Below are 23,946 nucleotides of genomic sequence, written 5' to 3'. Positions count from 1 at the left end.
GCCTCACTGCTTGTTGGGCTTACCAAGAAGAAATAAACTTGGTTTCCTGTGTTTCGTGAGTGCTTTGCTCTCTGCCTTTTATTTAATAGCTGCCTGCACACCCAGTGCTTCATAACCTATGGATGTCTCATGAAAACATTCCTCTCTTGCTTCTGGCTGCAAACTTTTACGACGTGCTTTAATCCCCCCTTCAAACAGTTGCTGCACATGCTGGTTCACTGCTGTCCCTGGAGAACTACTGCCAGGCTGTGATATCCCAGCTGGAGTAGCAACTGGGGGGGGCAGCAGCTATTCCCCCCTCCGTACGCCAGCAGATGCACCCTGAAGAAAACTTCTATTCACCTTGGGATGAGCTTCCTGCTCTTAGCAAGACCTAGAGTAAAATGCAGCCATTTGTTAATAGAAAAATTATAATGATGGCTGTCTTTTTTTCCCTCTGCTCTGTATATGCAGTAGGTGTCCCTTTATGATACAGAAAATCCTTTTACTCTTGCAATAGGTGTGTCATTTTTATTTAGTCTTTACACATTCATGATTTGAGCCCACTGTGTTCTAAAGATACCAAATTTTACTCATAAAATTAACTTCTATGCACCATTTTTATTCCATTTAAACCTTCAAACTAAAGGTCACATGGGATTTAATTACTGTCTATGACAGATGCCACCTCTCTGCACAAAGACCATATTTCACCCAACTCCCCAGAAAATAAGCCTATTAAATCACAGTCAAGGTGCTGCTCAGTCATCACAGCTCAATGTTTTCTCTTGTCTCAACATTCCGTGATTGAAGATCAGCTCCCCAGCAACCATGAACCATTACATCTTCTCCAAAGTCAACACATCTCTGCTGATTACCTTATTGAGGATCTAGCCCAGTATATTATGGAGGCAACATCCCCATGAAATTGATTTTGGAAGCAGAAGTGCAATTTTTCTAATATGATTAAAGCACATGCTGTTGTGACAGCATTTACAGGTTGGAAATTGAGTTAGTAAATGGTCCTTTGTCTGCTTAGCATTAGCCTTGATGGTTGTTTCCTTCACCCAGTCTGGATGCTGCCCTCTGTGCCCGGCATGCTCTTCCAGTACCACGTTAAGCTGGTTGTCTGGGTACAGGATGAAGAAGTCTGCTTTACCACAGACTCCTTGTGTAACCTGGAGAAAGAGTTTTGTCTCCCTGTGGAAATGACTTGGGGAAACTTGCAGATTTCTGGGTCTGGCTGGGTATCCCAATTCACTTTGACAGGACACCAATACCCACTCCTCCTCTCGTCTTTGCTGCACCTCTGGAAAGCAGAAATCTGGGTGTAACAGCCACAAGGAGCCATGGTGTGCCCTGGCCAAGTGGCAGTTGACCCTGCTTGCCTCAACAGCCAGGGAGACAGGCTTTCCAATTTATGAAAAAACCCTCTCATAGCTTTTATTAAACCACTGAAATAGCCCTGTGCCCCCACTGTCACCTTACCACTTCTAGCTCTTCCCCAGACCTTTTCTACACTAAGCCTAACCCCCAGAATAAAATGGAATACTCTGTTCATTTACCACCTGGAAAGTGCCCAGAGCCTGGGAGCCTCTGCAGTCACTGTGACAGTCACTGACTGATCATTTATGAACAGAGTAGTAGTAGTTTTCGCTGCAATTCCATACCTTATCTTCAATCGATTCCTATGTTGATGGAGTTAATCCAACTTTCTAAATGATTTTTTTAAACTGATTTCTCTTCACTGAAATTATGTGCACTCTTTCATACAGCAGTACCACTTCTTTGCTTTATCAGAAAGTTGCCCAAAGTTTGGGGTTTTTTCTGCAGTATTTTATGTAGATCTTAATTTCAAATCTGGACCATGTTCTTGCAGCCTCTGAGCCAAATTTCAGTTAGGTCAATGGAAGTCTCTCCTTAGGCTCTGAAACAGGACATTTTCAACACTACCTGCTCCCCATGTCATTTCCCCAGGTCTCAGCTAGGTGTTTCAGCTGCATACTGGGGATCTTCTTGGGAGTCTGGAAAGAGGAAAGTGACTCACTTCTCTTGATCCAAAATTAATGCAGATTGTTTGAACTTTTATCCAGAGGTGCTTCTGGATTCCTCTATGAAGAGTCTATGGAATTGTATAGTCAGGAATTAATAGCCTGTGCCCCAAAGCTCACTCGTTTTACCCACAGCGCAAGTGTGCTTTTGCAGAAAATTCCCAAATTCTGGAGGTCCCTTGCAGACTGTTTTCTTCAAGGGGGAATCAGAGAGGCAGGTCTGCCTCCTCTTTCCTTGCCCAGGTCTATTAGCAGAGCACCTGCACAAGTGAATAACCTACAGCAGGGAGTTGCAGCATCGGAGTTAGCACTACGCAAATGCCTGGGAAACAAATGCTGGTGCCTCTATACTGCGCAAATTTAATGCCATAATTTGCCTCAAAGTCTTCACTGGTGCTCTTTGCTGGGCAAAGTACTGTTTTTCTGCATGCTATCAGAATACAGCCCTAAGTGCTTTCCTGGACTAGGTCCCAATACCTGTACATTTGCCTTTGGAAGATAAAATAAGTAATGATATATAGGGCTGGGTGAGAGTCATCTCACTACATTGTCTGTTTTTTCTTGGCTACTGCAGGTTTTCTGATGCATTTGTGGCTGAGGGAGGACAAATGTCTCTGCAGGTTCTGTCTCTGGGATTTACTGAGCTTTGCACGCTTAAGAAGCATACAGTATCTTTTCCACACTAGAATGGACCTTCTTTTCCCAGCTAAATATGAGATTTCAGTATTGGATTGATCCATGTACCCAGAGGAACTGCATGTCCAGGCTCTTTAGAGGTTTAACTGTGTCTCTAGAGTAGCTGTAATCACTTTGGGAAAAATAACCTCATTTTCATCTCACCTTTGAATCATCTTTGTCTTAATCCTTCTTAAGCCTCTATGACTATCCTCCACTTTCATTCTAGGTGGCCCTTTTCATTTGTAGCCAAAGAACACAAACTTGTGAAGTTGCAAAGCCATCTACAGCACTCTCTCACTCTTTTCAGATACCAGGCACAGCTCTGTATTTGATCTCAGCTGCTGAGCCTGGGCAGGGTTTACACAGCCTCTCTTGCCCGGACTCTGAAGAAGAACCTTCTCCAATAAGAAAATGCTCTTGCTGTTATAAATGGCAATGCAGACCATGATAAAAACTGATGATGGTTGTTTTGTCTCACTGGGATATTGTTTTCTTCACTTTGTGGTACCCAGCACACCAGGATTTTGGATGAAGAACAATTTATTGAGATTTCTGGCACTGGTATTGCTGAATTATGTTTGATTCAGCTCTTCAGCCACAAAATCTCAGTGCTGAGGCAAAACATCAGGCTTCACTGCCTTCCAGTAGGTTTCTCTATTCTTTGTTGTTTCATCGGCAATGCTTCTTTAAAAGCAGCTGTTGTTCAGTCAGTCTGAAATTATTAGAATCATCTCCTTTTTAGAATTTTTGTAGCCACCCTGCTGCAGAGTTGCTTCTAACTTATGTTTTCAACTGTTCATGCACTTTTAAGCAATTCAAGCTTAAAAGTGGGGTCCTGATTCCGGGTCAAATATTTCTGCAATGTGTGTTTCACAGTTACTATTAACAATACTAATTGCCATGCTGCTAAAGGGGAAATGAGTTCCACACTCTGACAGCATTAGAAAATGGTACAACTTGCTTCCTGTAGATGTGATGGTTTTGTAACCAGCATTAAATGATAGATTTTCTGGAAGGCAAAGTTTAAAAACATCAGTGGACCACTGAGGTGATCTCAAATCTAACCGGAGAGTCTAGTAGGAAGCCTTCCCTGCTCTGGGAGAAAACAGCTGGAAATCACCACTGTTTTGAGGGAGAGGGAGGACAAGAGGGGTGGGGGGTTAAAGAAGGAGGAAACAGAAAGGAAGAGGAAAGTAAAAGTGAAAGGGGAAAACCAGAAGAAGCAGCTTGCTGACAAAAAATGTGATTTACACCAGTTTTTGCAGGTTTACCCTTTGAAGCCAATGAGACTGACCGATCAAGGAGACAGCTATCAACTTCACAGGACCATGATCCAGAAGCTGACAGCTTAAGAAACCAGAGGTTAAAGGGAAGCAAGCATTTGGATAAGAAGGAGAAGGAACAGCTGTCTCCTACGTGGGAGGCGATCAGCACATAAAAATGTTTGGTTAAGGAGCACGACACCCGCACCTGGCAGGGGCAGATCCTCCTAATCCCCGCCAGCAGCTGGCCGCCCGCATCGCCCCAGCCCCGGGCATGCCTTGCTACACTCAGGGCTTCCTTTTACTGCTGACCAGGAAATTTAAAAGGCATTTGTGACCCTTCCAGTGGGCCCAAGGAAAATTTTCCCCTGCAGTCTGAAGCCCTGTCCAGCTGAGCTTTTCCTACTAGTTTTCACTATGAACAGAGACAGTAGGGTTCGGTTCTGTCGTACCTTTTGATAATTATGTAAATAGACCATCTAATTCTGTCTTCTGTCATAGCCACCCACTATGTGTGCCAGTCATGGAGATACACTTTGTGGGACTGGAAGGACAAGGCTGCACTCATCATGCAAGTGTCTTGTTCTTCTGGTCATGCCTGTGGTGCATCAATTGCTTGCAGTGCAGGACATGCACTGTCTAGGCAGCAGACTTGGTTTACACCACCATAAGGCAGGACCCACTGAATTTGCATACAAAAATACATAATTACATGATTTTATATCTTCAAATACCTTACCAGTCAAAGTTCCTCCTATGTTTTTATACACTTAGACACTAGGAGGCAAGGATGGCACCAAAGAGGCACTTGGCATTAAATAACACTTGCACTCTCCTGTTGTCCCTGCCTGCTTTCACAGAACAGGAGCTTTCTTCCCAGCTTCTGCAGGTGATCACATCCACTGCTGTACCCTGGATCTCTGTTCAGCAAACCTGACAAAAACCTGTGTGCTGATCCCAGATTCTCATTGCAGTCTGTGTATATTCCACAGATGCACACACAGGATCTCCAGAGCCCTGACTGAGTTTATGTAATGTTTTCCTTCATCACATGTTGAAACCAAAAAAGATGTCTCCTGTGAGACATCTGCCCTCATGGAGGAAAATGTCAATGAGATTTCATAGAAAAAAGAAAGGTTTTTCTCTGAACCAGCTGAAATATGCAGAGAAGTCACACCCCAGGCATCAGAAAAAAAAATAAAAAATAAAAAATTAACAAACTAGTGTCTGCACAGTTTCTGTTACTTGTAATATATAAGAAGAAACATGATCAAACTTTAATCTTTTTTAGACCTCGTTGAACTTAGAGTGTAGTAAGTAGCTAGAGAAAAGCTCAGCAAGTCTGATATGGTTGTTACTAAAGAAAAGCCAGTACAGAGGCCCCTGAATTGCTGAGGCAATTCAGTATCCACAACCAATGCTATCATGCTGGTAGGCAAGTTTTTATTAGGCTGTCACATCTACGTCAGTTCAGAAGTGGTGTCAGATATTGCCACAACAAATTCTCTTGTTATAAAAAATTGGGGGGCATATTTTTATAACATTAATATATAATACATAAAATGATTGGAATTCATACCAGTTGGCACTCGGTATAAGAGTCTTGTTTTGGCTGATATATACAGCATATTGGGAGAGGAGGAAATTTGCTTTCTCTGCAAACATGATGACTTTCCACAGATCAGAATTCTTCCCCTCCTGTTGAATATTGCGGGGGCTTTTCACAATTGAGCGGAACGAATTTAGGGCTGTAAGTAATTGAGAGTTGGCTGCTTGCATACAGGAAAAAAGGAAGACAAACAAAATGTCACAGTGATTATTTTTATCTCTGTAAAGTGTGTGAAATTAATTTATGAAAGCAACATTTTTGCCCTTTTGAAAGTATACGTACACAAGTTAGAAGTCTGGGTGGTTCTCTCCAGGCTACCAGGAAAGCAAAACATCTACTGTATATCTGCCCTTTAATCTAACAGATCTCTATTTGCAGATCTGGCTGAGCATCATGTTTCTGTATCTGTGCTTCTGCCAAGTGCAAAACCAGATTTGGTTCTTAGATATACTGGTTCAAAGCTGGAGGAATCTCACTGGCTTCAACACACATTGATGAAGAAGAAGAGGAGCAGAGAAGTGGGCATCCTCTACATTCCACCCCAGCCTTTTCTGTCAGTAGGGATGCCCCTGTCTACATAGATTTTCACTAATTAGGAATTACTTATTTTAGGTATTATTAGGTATTCTGTCTGTGGTTGGACAGATGGGAAGAAATGAGGCAATACTCACAGGAGCTGAACCTTGTCATCTTCAACTGGGGCTCATCCCTGGTAAAAGGCGGTTCACTTAGTCACACCACTTTGATAAAGCTGTGAAAGCAGAGCTGTTGCTCAATACTACATCAGCCCTGCATGTTACCAGTCATTGGGAAGCCATCTAAGCCAAGGTCAGTAGGAAGACCTGAAATCTAGGGGTCAAACAAAGTAAAGAAACCTAAGTGGAAGATAAGTCAGTCTATATGAGATCGATTTATGCAAAGGTAAACTGATATTTGTTATACAGGTAAACAAGTTCTATGAAAGCCAATTTTCACAGCATGAAATCCAGAAAAGGACACAATGGACAACAGTGAGTAGGCAAGGAATCTGCTTACTGAGAATGCTGAGGTTCCTTCTATCTTTCTTGGAGACTGCCCCAAGATGCTGCTGTTTTAAATACTCCTTTGGAGATTTCCTTTAGAATAATGTAGATGTTTAAGGTCACCAGAAGCAGAACTGTTAGGAGAAAGATTTTAGTTTGGCTGTTTGAATGGCAGATTCTTTGACACAAGGAAAGGGAGGGAGAAGGGGTTACATTTTTAGGTGACACCCAAGAAGTTTGGCTCACAGAGAATACAAGATATGCTCCTCTTGGGAAGAAAAACTAAATTACAGTGCAGTATTATACCTCTCTTCTTCCTCTTTCCCCCATCCCATCTGCTCCTCAGCTTTGCTTGATTATTTCCTTTTCTCCTTAAAATTTCCCATAGTTACTCATTTTTCTCTAGACTTATATGGTCCTTCAACCTTCCCTTTACACTCAAAAAGATCTTTTTACTTAATTACACCTACCCTGCCCCTAATGCTGACATCTACTCCTTCACATCACTTATGAAGCAGTGCTCCAAACTCTGTAGAAATCCCATTGTACATTCTGATTAATTGGTACAGTTGGTGGTGGCTCTAATATTTTTTAGCTGATGGGGAATCTTAGCAGAAACTTGTAGGAGACAGTTATGTGTGTGTGTACATACATTACCAAAGGTTTAAGGGAGCAGTGCCATTAAAAACAAGAATGACATCGAGTATTCATTATCAGTGTAACACCATCAAGATAAGAATGTTTATTGTTGTATGGTGGAAAATAGAACAACTGGATGCTATTTTGTACAGGATCTTGTAGCTTTCTTCTGACTGCTGCTTTTCAGGCTCGCCCCATCACTGTGAGCTCAAGAATATCCAGGGAAACCTCCTCCACCGAGGGCCACTGCATAGGTACCTTGTGTCTCCTGTCACAGAGTATGGCCTTTCCTGGTGTGCCCCCATGCTGGATTTGATTTTAGCAGGGCCAACATCCACACTTTGTGCATGAGGGAAATAAGGCTCAGAAAGGTTTCACTAAAGGCTGTGAAGTTCTGGTAGGGATAGGTCAGTTGCCTCCTGTGGTAAGAGCACAGATACTTCTCTGTTTAAAAAGTGGGGTAAGGAGCATAAATTGGTCCAAAAAGTAGCATCAGCTACAGGCAAGGGAAGGAAGTGGTTGTCACCAAGGTGCTAGGGAACAGCTTTAATACCTTGCTAGATCCATGAGCTTCAATTTCAAGCAGGTAGAAACTCAAGAGAGATGGGGATGGGATTGCAGTGGGGACAGATAAGAACTGCTAAACCTGAATAAGCTAGGTGGCAAAACCACATTGCTTACACAGTGACCTTCAGATCCCCTCTCTCCTTCCTGTTAGTGCTCTCTCCATGAACTGAGACCAATTCACTGACCACACTCTTATTCCAAGTGATTCGGGGTACCAGAAAACAGCACACCAGGAGGTCAGCATTACCATTTATTCATTCCTATGTCAGAATGCTTTCTTTCCCTTAATATTTTAAGAAGACATGAGGGCAGCTTTACAAGAGTACTGTTCATCTTTTAGGGGCTGCTGTTTTGAGAATTGTTCCTGTACCAGCTTTGCAACTGATCTGCACCCCGAGTTTGGTTACATTTTCTAAACCTTTTCCATACTCATTCCACCACCAGTAAAGCCAGATCACCAATACTGGGCCATCTGCTCTATCTATAGGCACAAGGTGCAGTAAACGCATGAAGACTATAACATAAATCCAAGTCCTCATGTGAAAGCTCTGTAAATATTAATTATTACTGTCTTAAAAGATTAACCAAAGAAATGTAGTCCAAATGCTAACAGGGACAAATCTGTCAAGGTGTGGAGATTATGTGAAGTTTCCTGAGATTTTTAAATATGCCTAAAATGTGGAGCTTCAGTTTGCTGTCTTAATTAACAAAACTATTGAGCAGTAACATGCAGGAAGGCCTTGCCAGGAGCAACCAACAATTATGGAAGGGCATGTTACTTCAGGGAACCAGATGAGGAAACTGGGTACTCTGGAAGCACTCCTGCTTGTCATGGTGTTTGATCAAAGCAGGTTGTAAATGTTCTCCTTCATCAAATGATAGCTTCAACAGAAAGTAACCAACACAGCAGGAGAGACAACCAGTATATATTTCTCTTTTAGCTGTGTCTTATATATATATATATATATATATATATATATATATATATATATATATATATTATTTCTTTCATGTTCATTCTTAAAGCAAGTGGTCAAGAAAGACTTTAAAACAAAATGGACTTAGTGGTATGGTTTCTGGACCATAATTTAGATTTTGGCTTGTTTTCCAAGTGTATCAGTGAATTCTCCCTTCTTTCAGCCAGAGGTATCTCCAAAAGTTACCAGTGTAAGAGATGCTCCTTGAATAATATAAACTATTTTTAACAACATTTCCAAATATAACACCCCTATTGTCTTAATTATGTTACCACAGTGGCCAATTTGGAATAGATTGAAAAAGCTTTTGGAGCTTTTCCATGCCAGATTCTCTGCCTTGAGCACAGAGCAAGTTTAATTTGCTAATTGTAACTGAGGTGTTATGCAGACACCATGCCCCTTCCAGTCAGAATGGGTACAATGTCACAGTTTTGATGGGCATAACCTCATCTTGGCTGATGCCACACCTTTCTTCCAAGGTGAACCTTTACATTCCTCAATGTGAGCAATGTATTAACTAGTTTATGCCAATGACATGGAAGTTCTAACAGGGGAAATGTATAAACGTAATCATTATGAGTCATCTTATTCTTAAAAATAATAACTGAAGCTGAAATATTGTACTCACATAGACAAGGTGAACCTATGTATGATTTTGACTTGGTTTGGTTGGGGCTTTTTTACCCAAAAATGTGTAGTTTAACTTAACCCTCATGGATAATGGAAGCAACCAGCTAGGACTGGTGATATTTCTGACCCTTTGCAAGGTGCACATGTGGCTGTCATATCCCCACTTTGGTAAGCTCAGCTTCAAAGGAGGCACACAGCTTTCCACAAAGGGAAGGTTAGTTCAGTTCTGAAAACTGTAGGAAAGTGCTTAGTTCAATACATGCAAATTATCACCATTATTAAAATCTCTCTCAAAAGATGCTGAAGAATTTTGCCCAAGGGTAATAATCCTACTAGGGGGACTGAGAAATATTCATCATCACTGAAAGTTCATTTAACTGAAATACTGAATGGTTTTTGTTGTAGAAAATTAAGACAATTTTATCAAAGCTACTACAGATATATGCAATGTATGAAGGGGGTGGGGTTTTTTTCTCTGTTTTTTTTTGGTTGTTGTTGTTGTTTGTTTGGTTGGGATTTTTTAGTGGTGTTTGTCTACCTACAGTGGCAACTATGTCATTTGCAATACATAATGTAATGTGCTGTTGGAGCCCTGGTACTTCAGTTATTTTAGGGCAGTTATGTCAGAATGAAAGGAAAAAAACCCGCCTCAGTGCTTTACATTTAAAAACTACTGGCATGACACGTTCTAATTCATTAAAAAAAAATCTCATTCATCAAAACAATTCATTTTTTGTTTGAACAGGCTGAATAAACAATTTCTTACTGATTTAATCCTGGCAGCCTTTCTAGTGACAAGTGGCTCCAGTTCATGTACAAGCACCACAGTGTCCTTAAGTATCAAGAACAAACTGGGTACATAAAGGACATTTAGTGATCACCTCTGCATGACTGCCCAGCATTCCCACTTGCCTTTTTCTCCCCCTCTTTTAATTATTTTTCTATTGTAGCAAATGCCATTAAAATCTTGAGTTTATCAGAACATTCTGAGAAACATCTGGGTTGGATCCTTTCTTTTCTTTCTCCTGCCAATGATGGGCTGACATGGCACAAAATGTTGTCCTGAATCAGCACTAGATTGTGTACTTTCAAAAAAGGTCACGGAATAATGCTGGAGCAGTGAACAGCCACATGGAAATGTGCTTGCTATAGAGCTCATTCTTGTGAAAATAGAGAAAAACTTACAATATTTTCAATTCTTTGAAGTGTATACTTTCATTTTGATTCTCTCTTTTTTTTTTTTAATCAGACAGTAAAAACAAAGGAAAAATTTTTGTGCCATGATGAAGAAAATGTGCTAATACATAAGTGTGTGACAAAAAATCAAAATATTAAAAATACATCAACAACTAATTCACTCGCCCTGAATTGATCAGGGAGTTGGACTGGATGATTGTTGTAGATCCTTTCTGACTGCACTATTCTATTCTATTCTATTCTATTCTATTCTATTCTATTCTATTCTATTCTATTCTATTCTATTCTATTCTATTCTAGTTACAAGTCACTGTTCTTTGGTGACTCAGGTCCAGTCAATCTGAGATGAACCTCCTCTCAGACTGAGTCTCCTCTGAACTTCAGAATGAGTCCCTCAGTTCAGTACTATTTGGCTGCTCTACATACAAACTTTTAGGACAGCTTTGCCTTGAAACTGCTAGGGGAAAAATGGTATCCTTTTGTACCTGAGTTTTGTTTCTTTTGCTGATATAGTTGTGCTACTGTTTCAGCAATGAACATATTTTTCCTGGTTTTTGTAGGATCAAGTTAGGAAGCAGGACAGCTTTCATGAGCCCAGGTGGTTTTCCCTTTTGTGCACCAGCCCTACCACCACTAACCCTCAAACTCTACTGTGATGCCCAGGTCTGACTGTGACATCCACCCAGCCTGTTCCACAGTGACTGGAAGCCAACACAGGGAGAAAAAGCAAGGAGATTTGATTTGCCTGATTGGTGGTGTCCACAAAGACATGGGAGCCAGAAGAGGCCAAAATGGAAAGTCAGCTTATTTCATCTAGTGAGAGGCAGGGAAAAAGATGATCTCTTCTTTCATATTCTAGGCTATTTTTCAGACTGTTAACAATATGATCAGCTTTTTTAAACCTATCAGATAAGCTTTACCAGTATGGATGAATACAAGAGTTTTTTATACCCATGTTATTAGCCAAGTTTCATCAGAAGATTCCATGTATCAGCTTATGAGGACAATGATAGGGAGAGATGTAAACCACTCAGTGGCACTCAGCACTTAATGTTCCCCTCACAGACTAGGAATCAGGACTTTTCCAACTAGGAATGTATCCACCTAAAGACAAGTTGCCAACAGCTGCAAAAAATTAGCTTACAGTTTCAAGAATTAAAATAATTTCCCTTCAAAATCATGTGCAAAAATAGTATTTTTTTCTAAACCTTCCCCATGTTTCCTTACTACATATCACCTAAAGACTACCCGACCTTGGGCTGAGCAGTTAGCTCTCGTATTAGTCAGTACATCCAACTATAATTTGTATCTTTATGAAGAAATTTCACCCTCTTTAAATGTAACAAATTGAAAGACTAAGTAACAAAAAACCCCAAACCTTTGAAAAAGCTCAGCTCTGCTACTCCTGGGCATACTGTAAACGTAGATCTCCTCCTCTTCATCCAAGTGCATGCTAGGAAAGAAGGGACCTGGCAGTAACTGAGTGATATACAGAAAACCACACAGGAGAATTTCCAGAGACTTTTAGTTGCATATGCTCAAAAGAAAGCCCATGCAGGATTTTTTGGTGTTTGGTTGATTGGTTTTTCCATGAAAGTCATTTAAAGCTGGTGGCTTGAGCCACATTTATTAAGCTTAGTGATGGTGGAAGGCAGGGAGGACTCTGCCAGCCTGATAAAGTGGTGTGGATGAGTCTCTATGGAAGACAGTCATCACAGAATAAAAACTGCATGGGCTGGGCACACACAGGGAGGTTGTCACCACTATGTGAACATTAATCTCACAGAGAGAAGAACCCCAGGACTCCTTTTGACATTACAGTCCTCAGTGGCCCCCAGGCAGGAATGTAGCCAGGGAGAACAGAACAGCAAAGTGGCTAAGGTAGAGGGGGAAATGGAGCCAAGCAGTCCAAATTTGTACCCAGGAAGGAAACACATGAGCTTCAGATCTCAATACCTTGCAGATTCATGGCAAAAAAACCCCCATATTTTCAGGGAATATTAATGGAAGACTAGCTGCAGCACTCTAAACCCTTGAGAAAACTAAATGTTAGGAGAGAGATTTGACCAGTCTAATTCCAGACACCTCTCTCTTTACTGTCCCCAGCAAGAGGATAAACACATGAAGCTTCCAGATGATTTGTGAGCAGAAGGTAAGCAAGGTTTTGGAGTACTGATTTCCCTGAGTATTAAAAGGATATTTCTAATGAATCCAGGGTGCTTCCACCGTTTCAGAATTGAAAACTGTCTCCCCCAACTGGGTGGGATAATGTTCACATTCCTGTGTTCCCTATTTCTTTCCTCTCTGACTTTCTTCCTCAGAAAAAGCTCAGTTCCCTCTTACCTTACTGAAAGCCAGCTTTGCACAAATTTTTTCTTCCTGTTTGCATTTTTTGTCCTCCTCTTCTTTTACTCTCAAGCTTTCCCTTCAGCTCCAGCTTGCTTCCTGTCCCGCAACACTTCCCCCCATCTGCCACATCCTCCACACCGTTCCCAGCTCTTTCTGCTGCTGCAGGACCAAACAGTGCTGGAAAATGTCCTCCTCTGCCTTGGAAAGTAGTGGCAGGTTTAGGAGGGCTTGTGAGCCCTGGAGAAAATTACAGCAGCAACTCCTGCATGCCTGCCCGTGGGTGCAGAGAGACCCAGCACCATAAATCTGTACTCCCTCTGGATTTGGAAGATTTTGTTGGGGCAATCTTGGGAAAAATTATTTCCTTGGAAAAACATCTATTGTTGCCATACAATATCAGAAAAGAATAGAGCAGGGAAAAGGGAAGCTCCTCACCTCAAATTGTGTCACTTTAAAAGCCACCACTCCCAGTTTTTGCAGCAAAACAAAGAAGGTCTTGTTGGGGCAGTGGGCACCACTTCCCCTGCAGCTGGTGCTGGAGGTGGAATAGCTTTCCTTGCCAGTTGTGGGCTACTTCACAGATGTCCTTTTGTTCCCCTTTCACACTAGCCACAATTTCCTCTTAAACTTTAATCCTCTCTCCGTTTCTAATGTATGCAAATATATGCCAAAAATCAAGTCAGAGTTACAAGACAGAGCAAGTTATTGGGGTGGGGGTGGGAGAGAGGGAGACAAGGAGGCAGTGGAATTTCTTTGTTAGTATAAATGTTTCAAGGATCAAAATAGTTTAGAAAAATATTTGAAAGCAAAGAGTGAAGTGTCTTTATTATCCATGCTAACCTGTGGGAAAAGGGAACAGCTGAATATTCTATTCTGCACAGTTTAAATGAAAAGGGCTTGCAGAGCAAGGAAGAAAACGTCTGCTTGTCCTGCCCATATGCCAGGTTTCAGCCAATGTGCTGAAGAAGGAGACATTTCCCCCTCTCCTGGGATTACTCAGGATTCCTATTTTGGCTTCTTCTAGGTCCAAATCAGCAGCAAGCTGCAATTCCCATGGCTGCTCAAGTTCCATGAGCAACTGCTTGGAGGACTAGTTCTCAAAAAAGGCAGATACACAGGATCATCTCCAGCAACAGATGCAGATCATAGAGAAATGCCTGAAACATAAGCAAAAAAAAAAAAAAAATCAAAATCAATATCACCAAACAAAACAAAACAAAAACCAAAACCAAAAAAAACAACCAAAAAAACCCCCAACAAATCTCACCCCACCACCACAAAAAAGGCCAAAAAACCAAAACAAACCAACCCCCCCCCCCCCCCCCCCCCCAAACCCCAAAAACAACCAACAAACAAAAGATAGAAGCGTTAATTGCTACTTAAGTGGGTAAATCTCTTTCTGGTGGCATGTCCAAGGGTCAGGCCAGTGATGAGGAAACAGGTCAGGAGAAGAAGAACTGATTTCATTGCTGATTGCCATTGCTCCAACTAATAATGTGCCTTCTCATTTCTCAGCATGTAAAAAAAGGCTTTATATGCTGGAAACTATGAATTACTAGAAGATCTGTTAAAAAGAACAGAAGATATTAATTTATATTCATTTTATTAATTTTATCAGCCATGAGAGAAAGTTTACATTGAGTTTCTAGAACATTTTTCTTCCTGCTTTCTGAATGGAAACAGGAAACAGGAAACTGTTTCCTAATCACCCAAACTCAGCACCACCATAAGTGGGTACAAAGCAGTTGCATTCCATTAATTTCTTCTGTCTCCTCATCTTTGTGTAGTGTCAGTTTTCCTCACAAAACAGAAAACTAAAATAACTGCTGAGATTTGAGCTCTTGGAAAGGAATTTTACTGTGCAGTTTGCACACATCTACTCTTTTCTTTGTCTCCTCATTTCCTTCTAATGACACCTACTTCTCTCTGTCCTCCACACCTCCCTCTCACCTCCTTCTGTTCAACATCCTCCTCTCCACTTCTGCCATCAATCATGTACTACTGTCTACCAGCCTTTCTCTTTGCCTCAGTCCCCTAAGTCCTCCACATTTGTGAATATCATGTCAAAAAGAAGCCCAAAACAAACCAGTGCCACTTAACTTGTAATTTTAAAAACCTCACTAGTAACTGATAGAAAGGGAAATTTTGGTCACAGAAATGCTGAGTTCTACTAGAGAACTGGGAAAAGGGGTGGGGGGGAGATGAAAGGCATGGTTTAAATGGTTGTTTGTTGGTTCAAACTGAAAAACATACATCAGAAGGTCTTCTCTTTGAGTTCTTTTTGTGAAGCTCAGACAGGAGTTTTCTTTATGAAATGGTGCATACTTTTATGGAGAAATGCAGCCAAGCCAGTGTGCTGTTGGAGCCTCACTGTCTGCTAGGTGTTCCCCTGCAGTTCTATCGCATGTAGGTCTGCTATGGTCCCCTTTTGTTCCTCTCCTGTTTCTCCCTCAGGCTGTCAAGGATGGAGGACAAGCACCCAGCAGTCTGGGAGCACTGGTCCAGGCTCTATGGGCTGACTCAGCAGCTGTCGCTGGCATGGGATCATCTGGTATTTAAAGGGCTGTGGGCCTCAGACACTGAGCATGTGTTTTTGCTGGCCAAAGGAAACCTGAAGCCTGCTGGCCAGGATGTATCTTACTAATCTCCTTTTAACAAATTTATGGATAGCAATCGTACGAAGGTTTTCAATAGATTCATCTATTAACTTGAGAAGCTATCCATTTTAATGCAAGAATCTCAATTACATTAAGATTTTTATGTAGGTGCATCAGATGATATCCAAATGACTCAGCATCTTTTAACACATTCATCATGAATGTCTCAATGACATAACTGGTGCTATCGTTCCTCCTATTCAGAAATGGAGAGTTAAGTGTGGAAGGTTAAACTTGTTGCCTGATTTAATCACCCATAGGATGTTTCTGACAGGGCCTGAAGTAAGAGACAGCTCTCTGAATTGCTCTGACACCTCTTTCATGAATCCATTCTGATTTCTTAGAAAAAAGGCACAGCCAAACTTCAAGGAAGCAAAATTAAATTATACGTTTTTTAAAAAAAAAGTACAGAGAGTTAAAGTGTTTCAGATAATGATAATAAAAGGGAAAGGGTCTGAGCCTAACTGTGAATGCCATATTTGTGCTAAATACCAACATAAAATGATATTTTTTTTAAAAAAGAACAGGACTGATAATCTTTTTCAAGGATTTATCTGTTGTGTCTGTAGGTATCAATGTGCTAGTATGTAAGACCTCTCCAATATCACACACTTTAACTTCTGATTTCAGTCACTCACTCATTTTGAGTGACCTGAGCTTGTGAGAAGATATTTTTTTCACTAGACCAGGATAGGAAGACAGGCAGGGTTTTTGTTTAGGAGCTTTTGACTCCTGCTCTGATGTTCTCCTAACCTCGTTATGGGTCTTTCAGAACAACGGTGGTCTTGTAAAAACCATCCTTGCTCTATTTGGGAAGGAAAACCATGTATCTAAGGCTTCCATAAAAAAAGCCCATACAGGAGTTTACTGAAGGCTTGGTACCTGCCTGGTCCACCCTGAGCTATATTTGCATATAAAGGCCACACATAAAACCAAGACCCAGCAAAAAAATATTCTCATCTTGATACTTATTCCTGACAAGCCTCAAACTCTTAAGAGAGATTTCTAATGCTGGTACAAAAAGCTCATGAGCCCAGTTCTTTGTTGGACTGCAAAGCCCTGCCTAAACCTCAGTAACCATCTCTGAAGAAACAAAGGTGGTGGAATAGATCTTGATGCTACTCTCGGAGGGCTGATGAGCGGTTTTTAAGGTAGGTGTTGCATGACGTTTAAGATCTGTTACCTGCATCCATTAGTGGCACTCCTTGTTAGCCATGGATATGTTCTGCAGTTCAGAAAGAAGTTACTACAGATGGACTTATGCATACACATGGAGCAGGGTACAGAGTTCAAACTATAGGCGCAGTATACATGCATGCCTGCTGTTCCAAAAGTTCTGTCACTTGACCCACACAGAATATTTTTAAACTTTAGTTTTTGGCTGATAAGTATTTCAATTTTGGTTTTTTGCTGAGAGAACCTCTTTTTTTATTTTATTTTTCAGCAGGAAGGCAAATCATCTTTGAATACTGCCAAATATAACAAACATCTACAGATGGGTTGGTCTGCAGCTGGAGGCTTTAACTTCGTAGTATTTATTTGAAATATCAAAGCCAGCAGAGCAAGGCTAAAACATAGTGGGCACAATTCACAGTGTTTTGGCTCTTGAGCAAATAGCAGTTGAACTTAGAGGTTGGGGTTTTTTTCTTGCTGAAATGGAATTTATGCAGATGTGCTTTGCACTAAATTCATTAACAATTACATCCTGGTGCGGTTTTCACATTTTTGTAAGGGATCTACATAAGCACTAATTAGATCTAAAACAATGTTACTGTGCAAATTACAGTGCTGATTGTTCAAGTCGCCTTACATTCTGCATCTGCTTTGCAACAATGATAACATAGGTGCATGCAGTACAAATGCCAGCCTTTTACATTTAGTAGGACCATTTATTTAAAAGACAGCATTGAACAGATAATGCTGCAGTTTAAATATCTTGGAGATGCTTTTAGGTAATATTGTAAAGTAAAATAAATACTAATGCTAATAAGTTGCATAAACTAATTGCCATTTCATTAGTAATGACTGATCCTCTCTGAGGCACATCCACATTCCATTTGGCAACAAGTAGCAACTGGGTATAGCTAAATGAAAGCAGTGCTTTGCAAAGACTGCATTCATACTTGAATGTGGGGAGGACAAGAGCAAACATCTCAGTTCTACCGCTTCGAACTGTGGAAATGAATTCTGTGACTCGCTTATTCAACTTCAGTTCCAGATAACACATGGCAGTGAAAGGTCACCAGGAATGCAATCTATTTTTAAGGAAACACTAGCTTTAGCACTTCAGTATGTTGGTCCCCACTCCACCTGTAATGCCCCCAAGTGTGATAAGGCAGCATTAAGATTTAAAACCATTTTAAAGGCAAAATTTTAAATTCAGTCATTATGCTGCTCTCTTTATTCATTTTAGTGCAAATTGAAAAAGCAGTATGATAGGATGGGGTTTGAGGTGTCATGATGATGTCCATGTATGCAATGATTATGATACTGTCTGGCCAAAATTGCTTGCAGGAGGAGTCAACAAGGGTTGTCATGCATTGGAAGGGACGGCTCAGGGAAGTGGTTGGATCACCACTCCTGGAGGTATCTAAAAGATGTGTAGCTATGGCACTTAGGGACATGGTTTAGTGGTGGAGCTGGCAATGTTGGGCTGATGTTTGGTCTCATTGATCTTAAGGGTCTTTTTCCAGTCTCGGTGATTCTGTGATTCTGTCATGAAAATCTGGCCTCCCAGCCTTCCCTGAGAGCACTAACCAAGCAAACAGATGTGCCAGCAGTGTCCTGGAATGCCTGTCTCTTCCAGCCTTCCTTGCAGATGGAAGCAGTGCCCTGAGACCAGCACATGTGTGTGAACTCAAAGGCATTATTCACCACCCTAATCATAACTTTCTGTAAGAAAAAGAGCTCTTCCCTGATAAATTGAAGCCTTTGGGAGGGGCAGGGTAATCTGCAAGAAATTTCCCAGTTTATGTCCCATACAAAAGAAGAAGCCATGGTTTAGGAGAAGCAGTGGTTTCCCATTACAAGCTACCAGAGCATGAAGGATGAGTCTTCTCACCAGGTTTTCTACAGCTCTGATGGGAAAATAGGGTGAGTGGAAAACATGAGGGTTTACCTTTTCCAGTAAATACTGGAGTGATGTGAGCAGGCCAAGAGACCTGATGGACTTAGGCAAAAGATATGCCTTACCCTGGGAGATCCCCAGGCTAGAAGTAACACATCTGCCAACACCTAATAATTTTCCAGGTTCCTTTAAGCATTTCTGTCCATCTACCCATTCTAGCATCTCTTGAACAAAAATTTAACTTTCATCTCACTTGTAGATTTATTCATATCAGGAATGACAATGTAGACTAGGACCCTTCTGGCTGGAAAAGAAAGGAAGATTACAAAAGTACCAAAAAAAAAGCAAGGTGTAAACTGGGTGAATATGGATGGATTGTTCATTGACTCTTTTAAAGCAAGACTACACTGTTACATGGCTGGTCAAAAATACATGGAAGAAGATTCTCCACCTTGACACATAGCACATGGCTAGAGATGATGTGCCACGGGAGGCTGAAAGTTAATGAAGTCTTAAGAAGAAACTGGACAAAATCATAGAGGAAAAAAATCCACTGAAGACTCCAAGATACCACCTTTGGCTCAGAAGATCACTGGGTTGCAAATTGCTGGAGGCTGGGTGGCTGTTACAGGGGTATGTTTCACTCCCTGCTTCTCTTGCTCTTATAGTCTTCCCACAACAAATTTTGGTCACTGCACAGCACAGAATATTCATCGAGATGGATGCTTGATCTGACTCTTCATGGCTCTTCTCATGTCCATCACACCCTCTGTCAACCACTGAACTTGCACTACTGAACTTCAAATATTTACTGTACGTGGTGACTCCTGCCTGACCTCCCCAGACACATACTTTAGGCATAAAAACCAGGCATTGTTTTGAACACATTGTGGAGAGGATTCATGCCAGCCTGTTCCAAATACTTCTGCAAGATCTAAGCTGCTCAGCAGCTATTCTCTGCTTTGTTTCCCTTATGGGAATGGTAAGATAGGATTTCCTGTCCTGGACCCCAAGTTGGGCAGGGCTGTGGACCACAGGTCTAATGAAGAGGCTTAAGGGAGGAACTTCCTCTTTACTGATTAGAAAGAGAGTTTGGGGAGATATTTTTATCAAATTAATATTAATGGATAGCCCTCTGTCTTATATTTAGAACTGCCTTAAATGCCTGGAAACCGTAGACTTTCATAAGCAGGGCTATCAACATACCTAATCTCTTTGGGTTTAGGCTCTGCAATCACTTACATCCAAACTTTATATGTACTTTTGAAATAAAAGAAGTTAGAGTAATATTAAAAATAAAATTATATATAGGAGTGTGCTTAAATGGCAGGCACATTTCTGCTTATTTTATAAAAATGCAGTAGTCTCCTAAATTTAATTAAGCCAGTCTGAGGACATGATGAAAGGGTTCTTTAACATAAAAGACTTTGAAGTTTCTAGAAAAGAGTGAGGTATATAACTCTGAATAAGGGAATCCCATAAGATTTCTCTGTGCTGAAATTAAAGTGCAAGCTCTTACCTCAAGGATGCTATTTCCATCATCTCCAGGGTATTATTAGCTTTCGCAGCACATGCTGCTGTGAGTTACACTGCATTTCCCACACAGGCCGAAAGGACAAGAAAGAAAGAGGATGCAAATAATCCATAGGAATATGTTGGTGGAATGGCTGGGGTTATGTGCATCATGGTCTCTCTCTACCCATGCACTGGAAGACATTTTTACTGTGTGGTCTCACCTCCTACCTTAAACACAAGCCAGCTATTCTTTCCTTCATTTCACAATTCACACTAGGTCAGCTCTAGCAGGGAGATAAATTCTGGTTTCTCACATGTCACATTTAGCCACTTTTTCAAGTTCTGAGACTCCAGCAGCTGCTTTCCTTTGATCAAGAAGAGACACAGGAGTCTGAGTTCTCCAGTACGTTACGGATGCATTGCCAAATACTTGCGGAATCTATCACTTAATTCTCTGTCAGATCTTCCTTAGTAGCTGCCCTGCATAAAATACATTAGGTGCTTCCCTAAGTAGTATTTATCTGATAAGGTAACTGAAAGTTTGTGGTTTAAATCCGCATGATGACATGTGCTCTTGTCTTCTTTTTGGTTTTCCTATTTTAAACCCTCCTGCTTACATAATGAAATTGCATCCTTCACACAATTTTTGGTACTAACCCCATGCAAATCTATGGGTTTGGCTTGCTGGGGAGGAGAACTGAAGCTGGTGGCAGTTTGGTCCTTTGTCATATGTTCTGATTGCTGGTATCACACCTTGACAAACCTGGAAGGTGAGAAGCAGATTCCTCCCTGCTACATGGGGCACATTTATGCTCCTGCAGTTGTTCTTGACTTGCCTTATGTAAAATTCACCAATTTCTGGGGGATTATCCTAATTCAAGAAATCTTGAGGGCTAATTATTGCAATGGCATTGGGGTGCTTTCACCGACTCCCTGGAAAAATCCAATTATTACCATCGAGCAGCAACAGCGCGCACATATTGCAAGGTGGCAGAACTCTTGTGTCATGAATGTAATACAGAAACATTTGCCTCCAGCTCAGACACATTCTGTCAGAGCATCCTCGACGCATCTCTCCCGAGGAGTCAGATCTGACACTTGGGATGGCTGGCTGTCTACTCATCCACCCACCACTTCTCAGGGTTTCTCTTTGCCTAGCAGGAGTGGGTACAGGGTTCACTGAGAACCCTGAAAGTAGGCTATTAAGTGACCTAGATTATTGTGGGGGGTGCTATTTCTGTGCTTCCTGGCCTATGTGCTTATGTTTGTCCCTTTGTCTCTGGGGCAGTCTCTACCTAGCAGGAAATCTGGTAGGGCAGTGGAAGATGTATTAGGGAGAGCAGTCTGTCTGGAGAGAGGAGAGAAGATAATGGTGAATAAAAATAATGGACCCGAGGAATAACTGAAATACAAAAAATGCAGTTGAAATCAAATCCTTTCTTATGTTTGTGGCTTAACATGTGTCAGTTGGCACATTAACAGTAGCATATGGGTTGCTCTGATGTGAGTTACTGCATACAGTATGTTATGTTCAGGTCTAAAATGTGTAATTCTTTTGGATTAGTGTTGGCAGATTTCAGTGTGCAGCGTACAGTAAATGTTCATAAATTTAATATATTTATAAGCTTTTCTGTGGAGTTCATTGCTATCTGATTTGAGAACCAGCAGCTCTGCAGAGCACAGCACTGGTAACTGGAGCCTCCTTTACCGAGGAGTAAAGGAGTAACCTACACCACAGGGTGTCTGCTAAGGGCAGAGCCTAGACCACATCCCAAGTCCTAGCCCAATGACCTCCATGACTGGATCTTTCTTCTTGAGGTTCCTATAGGGAAACGCCTGTGTCATTGAAGAACACACAGGTTTGCCAGTGAGCTGGTGGCAGGTAATGTAGACTTAATGCTTTCCAGCATGCCCTTCCTCTCTGCACAACAATTGAAGCAGAGTACCTTCCAGGTCATTTCCTTGCAGCTCATCTCACAATTAACACAAACCCCAGTCTAAACACAAAGGATGCTGTCTGACACTGTCAACTTTTATGGAGCACATCAACAAATTATCACATTCCACATGAGCTCTGTCCAGCAGGACAGGAATCATTGTTTCTCCAGAAGTAATGTGGCTGGAAAAGATCTTGCTTCCTGGCTCCCAGGCCAGGGAGGGTTGGCAGGTAGCAGGGTGAGGGTGCAGTCATCCACCCAGGCTGAGTAAGGTCTTGAAGAAAGAAATAGCAATGTTCCAACATCTAATGTTTTTTAAATAAAGGACCAGAGGTAAATTCTGTATTTCTTTAGAGCTGATTTCAGTGGAGTCTCTTTATTAATTTTTTTCCCTGAAATTATTAGTAGCGCCATGTTCTCAGTGAAGTGGGAAAGTTCTGGCTGTGGCCAGTTCCTGGAGGTCTTTGTCCATCATCAGGAGAACAAAATCCTTGGCAGAGAATATCTTGAAAGCATGACACTGTTGCCTAGCCTTGAGAAATGCTTATTCATTTGGCTGGAGCAAGGATTAGTTTTAGACACGTGCACAATGTTTTTTCATTCTCTTACTAAAATCAGTCGATTTGACTTTTTGCGCTTGGAAAAAGCATGGGTAAAGCTGTCTGCTAGTAAGGACTGACACACAAGAAACCTCATGGTATTTCTAGCATTTTATGATGACTAGAGACAAAACAGGACCCACCAGTGGAAAAAAAAGGCTGAAAATCATTTTTGTTAGCAAGAAAATACAATCTAATAATGGAAAGCAACCACACAAATCTGCACAAAGTACTAAAATCAAGCATTTTGTCCTGACTCTGGGCCACAGTCCAGCCTCTCCACTAAGAACTGTCAGGATGGACATGAGCCCCTTAGTCATACAGGAGATCTGGAAGATGTCCCCACCTGTCCTGGAGGCAGGTGCCTAAGCCCAGGACAGTGCCAGTGGAGAGTAAGCAAAGAGAGACAAAGGTAAATCTCCAGAGGTGTCTCCCACTTGGGCTGCTGGGCACTGCTGTACCCAGGGACTGCAACTGGCCCCACCTCCTTAGGGTGGACCTGGTGAGGCTGTGCTTGATCAGGCATATGCCCATTCCCAGGATCCCCAGGATTTAAGAGCAGCATAGCATTCAGCCATCCCTCTGCATCCTCAGCTACATCTATGGAGAAAGGACAGCCCTGTGGCAGCTGTGGAAAACATACAAGACAAAAGGGAGGGGAAAAAAGCCTCACCAAAACAATTAGTTTCTGAAAATGTGCTGTGTAACCAATATTTTCAGTACTGATTTAAATCCTGTACATCAGGTATGAAGATGGAAGTGGATAAGGTTATGCAGCTTGATAGTCTGCTTGCTTTCCTCCAGTAGTCTGTTTTTTTGGCAGTTTGTTTATATTTTTACAGTGACGAAATGCATATTTTTTTCTTCTGAATCCCACCTGTACCTGTTCATCATCAAAGCCTCACTGTGACTGTCTTAACAGCTTTGAAAACAGATTTCTCACTTCAGGTTCTCCTCTTTATCTCAAAAAAAAACCCCAAAAATCAAACTCAAAAAACCTCCCCAAATCAGCAATGAGTTTTCAACAATGAAATGAGGGTTTTCTTGGGAATTTTTAAGAAGGAAAAAGAAGATTCCTTTGTTAATATTAGCAGTCAGTAACTAAAACCTACTTATCCATATGAAGTCAGACAATTATGCAGTCAATGATTGACATAAATAGTGTTGACAAGGCTAATTTTTAAACTTGTGCCCCACCACCTAGTTTTCAA

At 41.3% G+C, this 23,946-nt stretch overlaps 1 long non-coding RNA gene across 1 annotated transcript; it reads right to left on the bottom strand.

Annotated features, from left to right (window-relative positions):
- Positions 1 to 6,250: 6,250 nt before the first annotated feature.
- On the bottom strand, positions 6,251 to 11,228 carry LOC111927594 (uncharacterized). The gene is made up of 3 exons (XR_002863638.2): positions 11,097 to 11,228; positions 6,615 to 6,735; positions 6,251 to 6,428 (listed from the first exon to the last, which is right to left on the bottom strand). It is a non-coding gene; the product is annotated as an uncharacterized LOC111927594 (long non-coding RNA).
- Between the last annotated feature and the right edge of the window lie 12,718 nt (positions 11,229 to 23,946).

The sequence above is a fragment of the Cyanistes caeruleus genome, chromosome 2 (genome assembly GCF_971803275.1).
Source record: "Cyanistes caeruleus chromosome 2, bCyaCae1.hap1.1, whole genome shotgun sequence".
Lineage (NCBI taxonomy): Eukaryota > Metazoa > Chordata > Aves > Passeriformes > Paridae > Cyanistes > Cyanistes caeruleus.
Note: the sequence above shows the minus strand (reverse complement) of the source record. Positions and strands in the feature narration are given on the sequence as shown.